This window comes from Lynx rufus, unplaced genomic scaffold (genome assembly GCF_022079265.1).
Source record: "Lynx rufus isolate CCGP_SWC_20201006 ecotype Redwood Valley unplaced genomic scaffold, mLynRuf1.p SCAF_27, whole genome shotgun sequence".
NCBI classification, from domain to species: domain Eukaryota; kingdom Metazoa; phylum Chordata; class Mammalia; order Carnivora; family Felidae; genus Lynx; species Lynx rufus.
The window spans coordinates 349,536-355,535 of NW_025814842.1; positions in this window are offsets into that span (position 1 = coordinate 349,536).

Consider the following 6,000-nt stretch of genomic DNA (forward strand, 5'->3'; position numbering starts at 1 on the left):
CATCCACTGAGCACCTGGGTCCCTGTGTGACTTCCTTTCCCTCACACGGACACAGACGAGAGCAGGTCTGTCCCACCTCTCCCCATTTTACAGACGGGAGCACTGAGGCCCGGAAGCCAGACCCTTGGCCCGCAGGGCCGGAGCTGAGGCGTGGCTCCGCCCCAGGCAGGGGGCTCTGACGGCATGGGCTCCCCGGCGCAAGCCGAGCTGCTCAGGTGGCATTTGTCTGTCCCACGGGTCACAGACAGGACGGTGACGGATGCTGCGGCCGCCAGCGGTATATATATAGGCAGCAAGACTGGAGTCCGTGTCCACTTGGCCCCCGCGCACGGGGGCAAGGAGGGGCGGGCTGCCCGCCGCCCCCCGTGGTGGGCCTCGGTGATGTGTCTGTCCCCACGCTGCCGTGTCTCCGCTCTCTCGTGCGGGAAAGGGGGCCGGGAGTGAGCCTCCGCCCCCGCCCCACCGGGGAGAAGAAGCGGTCTGCGCGCGCGCTCGCGCACACGCACACGCACGCGCAGCTGCCCGGCGGCGGTGCCCCAGCTCGCTGGCGCGGGGGGGGGGGGGGGGGGGGGGGGGGGGGGGGGGGGGGGGGGCCCGGGGGCCCGCCGAGCGGCCGAGCCCAGGCCTCTGCCAGACCAGATTTCAGAACAATTTGTAATGACGAGACACGACTCGCTTTATCTCTGGGCAAGGCCCTCTCGGCTCAGGGCAGCTGATCCAAAGGCCGAGCGGGGCACGGGCACGGCTCCTTGAAGATCAAGAGGGCCCGTGCAGCCTCGGCCGCCCCAGGCCTTTCCACGCAGCCTCCCCAGAAAGGGTGATAAACCTGTCGGCAGGCCGGCAGGGCATTCCCAGTGTTGTTTTTTACTCCCTATTAAATGCTTTTATTTCCCTTTTTAAATTCACAAACAGAAACGGAGTTTGAAACAGCTGTGAGCCCGCAGTCATCTTGCGAGTATGCTGTGCGTGAAGACCCACGTTAAGGGACGCTTGGCAGCTTGCAGGCTAGACTGTGTGGTTCGGGAGCCGCCAGCCGCCCTGTGGCCGCTGGCGTGTGAACCGTGGCTGCTTCCCCAGAGGTACGCCGGACACGCACGGCCTCCGTGGCCGAGAGGGCTTCGTGTGCAGGCAAAGGGTGTGACGTTTCTCATTGCCAATTTTTAAATTAGTTCCATGTTGAGATGATAGCATTTTCGAGGATGTATTGCTTAAATAAATTATATTACTGCAATTAGTTTCACCTGTTTTTCCTTTGTTTGACGCGGCCACTATAGAACATTTGAAATGTCCTAAAACGATACGTCCGTTGGGCAAAGCTCGTCGAGACACATGCAGTTCAAACCTGCAGTGCAGAGCCAGCCAGGTGAGTGCTGGCGGGCCGCCTCCAGCCTTGAAGCCAGCAGAGGTCTGGACCCTCAGACACCCCAAGACCAGCGGAGCCAGGGGACGGGGACACCCCCGCTGGCCTCACCGGCTGTGTGATCTTGAGCAAAGTGTTGGGCATCTGGGAGCCTCGGTTTTCTCCTCTGGATAATGGCCAGCATAGACGGTTGCTTTAAGGAATACTCATTCCCCCCATTCAACAAACACTCACGTACTCCACTCTGTGGAGCACTCGGGGCGCAAAGCTAAAACAAAGCTCTCCTAGAACTCGGGGTCTCCGGATAAGCAAGTGACCAATAAGCATGTAGTGTTTCAGGTAATGTGTTTCGGGAGTGGTCAGTAAGGTCTGTTAGAGAGGAAGCCAACCGGCCATCTAGAAAGTCTAGATCCAGTATTATAGGCAGAAACAACAATAGTACGTGCAAAGGCCCCGGGGCAGGAACTGGCTTGGCTTGTTCAAGGAACAACAAGGGGCAGGGGATGGTGGGAGAAGGTGAGCTGGGGGAGGCAGGCAGTGGGGCAGGTCACACAGGCCTTGAGAGCAAAGTAAGGCATCTGGACTTTATTCTAGGGGTACGGAAGACATTAGAGAGTGTGGGCAGGGAACACACAATGTGGCAGCCTAGACGGGGAGTTTAGCTGCCAGCCTCCCCGACCAAAGCAGCAACCCCTGTTCCCCTCGCTTGCCTCCTGGGGTCTTCAGGACTTGTGGCCAAGTTCCTGTGTTCTGGGTGTGAATTCCAAGGAGATGGGGCTGGCCACCCGGTCTGAACCCAGAGCCATCCCCCACCTCTTTCCCCAGGCACTGCCCACGGGCCCTGTCCCTCTCGGGTCTGTGACCGTGGACGGGGTGGGAAGGGCCTGCAGCAGCCCTTGGCCATCAGACAGACAGGACTCACCCCTGCCGGGCAGAGGTCAGAGCTAGCGGCTGGACCCTGGGACGGCTGGGGATATAGCGCAGGGATGGCCTGCCAGGCCTCCCTGAGAGAGGACAGTGAGGTCACACCCTCCAGAGACATGGGCCCACCAGACGGAAAAGCCTCCCGACGTCAGAGAGGCCTGCACCTCCCTGGATGGGAGCACAAATCCGGCCAGAGCTGTGCGGTCAACTCGGGGGGCCTCCCTCACCAGGGGGAGAAGGGTGCTCAAGTGGCCCGTAGAAGCCGGGCCAAGGGGCTCAAGGTGCATGCAGGAAGCACAGAGACTTCTAGAAGGAAGAGGCAAATGGGTCACGGAGCTACCATAATGAGAACAGGGAGGCTCTCGTGTGACAAACGGACCGGAACCACAGAGCCCAGAAAAGAGTCTGTCCCAGAGGAAAAGCCGTGAGAGGTACCGGCCTGTTTATTCCATAGGACAGTCTGGAAGAGTGACCTGCTGAAACCACACTTTACCCCCAGCGCTAAATGCACTTCAGGGGGATCCGGCAACGGTTCAATGAATGTTCTGGAACACGCGTGGGGCGGGTGCGTCTCTGCACGGGGGAAGCTCGCACCGCCGCCTGCCGCGCTCCTGCCCACGTGCGTGCGTGCTCTTGGCCAGCCCGGTGGGAGCAAGCAGGCCCCTCCGGGCGGAGAGCGCTCCACAGGCCCCCGAGGCACGTTGCTCTGGGGACAGCAGACGAGAGCGTCTGGACGGCTCCACCAAAACCCGGGCGGCCAGGGACGCCACCAGGACCAGGGAGAAAGGGACGGTCGTGCTGATGCCGCGCGCCTTGGGGCCTGGGGTGAAAGGTCACGATGCCCGCGGCTTGCTTCCAGCGGCCGGGGTCCGGGTGTGAAGGTGACCGGTGGGTCGACCGCGGCCAGCGACACACAGGTGACCGCGGCTTCGCAGAGCCAGCGGAGCGGGGGACGCGGGAGGCGGGTGAGCCGAGGTTCACTGTCGGTTCTCATGCCTGTTCTGGAAGGCCGACGGCGCTCAAATACGAGGCTGTGGGGGAACGCTGACTGCTGGTTCCCAGTTTTCCCACGGTTTGCCGAAGTTCCAGAAGACAGGGAGCTTTCTCCGGAAGGCAGCGCGGACCACAGATCACTGTGGGCAGCAGGGCCGCGGCTCACACTGTTTAGGTTCAACAAAGCCCAGCATAGAAATTTGAAACAGAGTAAAAACGTGAAAACCCGAGCACAACCGCTGTCTGTTGCGATCGCGTGCCCGGCCTCCCCGTGTATCGATCCGCGTAGGAAAAGCGTGTGGTGGTCACAGCCGTCTACCTGCCGGGTCTCCTTAGCGGGTCCCTCCTCGGGAAAGCACGGGCTGACACACACGGGGCAAGCAAGCCCTGGGGGCACCGGGCCACAAGGCCGGTGGACGGGCCCACGGACAGCGCGAGCAGCCCAGCGGAGGGCGCCGGCAGGAGTGGGGGAGGGGCGCAGCGACGCTGACAGCGACTTGGCACCTCGAGCCCTGGCCGCGACCCAACCCTGCAGCCCCGCGTCTGGGCACCTGGCCCAAGGAAATGGCCCGACCACAGAGCGGCCGCGGTGCGCGGGGGGCTCCGGGGGGGGGCGCGACCGGTCCCACAAACACTGGAAACAACCTAAAATCCCAGGTGTGAGAGGCCTTGTTTTCCTGACCCTCTGGTTGGAAACTGTCCATCCCCGGGACGGCGGCGAAGACGGCTCCCCGAAGTGGAAACCACGGAGACGGGACGCTGTCCACGGCGGGGTCAGAGCATCCGCCGCTGGTCTGGCTTCCTTCCGCCCAGCGTCCAGGTGGCGTGGGGTGCGGTGTCACTGGTGTGAGAGGTACAGTCCCGACTGTTTCGGAAGAGACACCCAGGCTCTAAAGAGGGCAGCGCTCCCCCCCTGCCCCGCCTCCCCCCCCCTCCACACTGCAGGGATGGTGGCCCTTTTAGAGCAGGGACACTGACCGGCGGGGGGGTGGGGACACGATGCCCCGAAGGGCCAGGCTGCCTGCGGCCCTCCTTGGGTGGTCCTCAGCCCTCCAGGCATCCCCCACCCCACCCTGCACCAGGCCGGCCTGGGAGGGGCCGCTCTGTCCCGCCCGCTTGGCCCCTGACCCCTGCCGGCTGGTGCCCGCCCCCCCCCACCCCCGGGGAGGGGGCGCCGGAGCTCAGGGCTCACACCTGTGCTCTGAGTGACCCCGGCAGTGTCCTTCCTCCCTGGGGACAAGGGCTGTGGGCCCAGCAGAGGGAGAGCTTGACACCCCTCCCCGTCTGTGACTGCCGGGGAAGCTATTTTCATCTGTGGCTGTTTTTCTCGACAGGAGAGAGCAAAGTACGGAGGATAATCTTATCCTTGTCCTGCGGTGACCCTCGGGAGACCTGGGGTGGGGGGAGGCCTGGCGACCTCTGCGGCCCAGGCTCCCCTCTGGGGGGACCAGGGGAGCGGCGTGTGGGTCCCCCGGCTTCCTGAGCTCCTACTATGCGCCTGCCGGCAGGACGTCGGAAGGACGGGAGAGAGACCAGGCCCGAGGCCCGGGGGAGCCAGCCCGGGGCTGCGGATGGCTTCACCTCTCTGAGCGCCTGCGGTCTCGGGTGACGGGGGTGATGCCTGGGAAGCAGTCGGCACAGAGCCGGAGAGCGTCTCACTGCCGGGGTGCGCAGAGGGCCGCGTGCGGTGGCGCGGGCACAGACCCTCTGCCCGGCGCTCAGCTCGGGGCGTTTCCGCCTGCAGCCCAGAGCTCCCCGCCCCCCCCCCCGCGACAGGAGCCCTGGGTGGGGGAGCACAGGCAGCGTGGCCCCACACGTGCGGGCGAGGGGTCCCTCCGCACCCCACGTCACCAGCTCCAGTCTCCCTGGGACGGCGCCGCGTTCCGCCCTTCAAGCCTTCACGTGCAGCTCAGATCACAGCGTGTGCCCTGTGAACGCAAAACAGGGCCACCCAGCCCCTACGGCCCAAACTCTGGTCTACACTAGGGTTATCTCTGGATCCCCTGAAGCTGACATTCTGGAAGTGTTTTATCAGAGACAACCTCTCTGTCTCTAAGACAGACGCCCTGAGACGCGTTCCTCCCACAGCAGACGTTTACCGTGCACCTGCTATGTGTGATGCGTGAGGAGCACCGTCCCTGCCCTCACAGAGTTGGCCTCCCGGAAGGTGGAGACGGACAACACGGAGGAAGGGGTTTACCTGCCTGCTGATGGCCTCGGCCAGAAGCTCTCAGCTTCAGGGTGGGGGGACTCGACCCAACCTGGCTTGCCCGGTGGGCAGCCTCCAGGAGAGGTCTGGTCGAGGACGCGGCTCTGTGTGTTAGTGGCCCTCTCTCCCTCGGTGTCTTCCTTCAGCTGAGGCCTCACGGTGACGAGACGACTGCCACAAGCTCCGTCTCAGAGCACTGCCCTCGCCCCGAAATGTGTGTCCCATGCTCCACTCGCCCCTCTGCCAAGACCTCGAGCCCAGAGCTCCCGCCTGAGCCCCAGACTCCACTCGCCCCTCTGCCTGGGTGTCCGACAGACAAGTCTAACCTAACACGGCCAAGACCAGCCCCTGGCTCTGCGGCGTGCTCTGTCCCCGGGGACACCGTCCTTCTGGCCGCTCAGACCACAGCCTGCGAGCCAACCCTGAAGCCCTCTGCCTGTATGTCCGTGTGTCAGGAAATATTGTTGACCCGGCCCTCAAAATGTCTCTGAAACCTGACCGGTGCCTCCCCGAG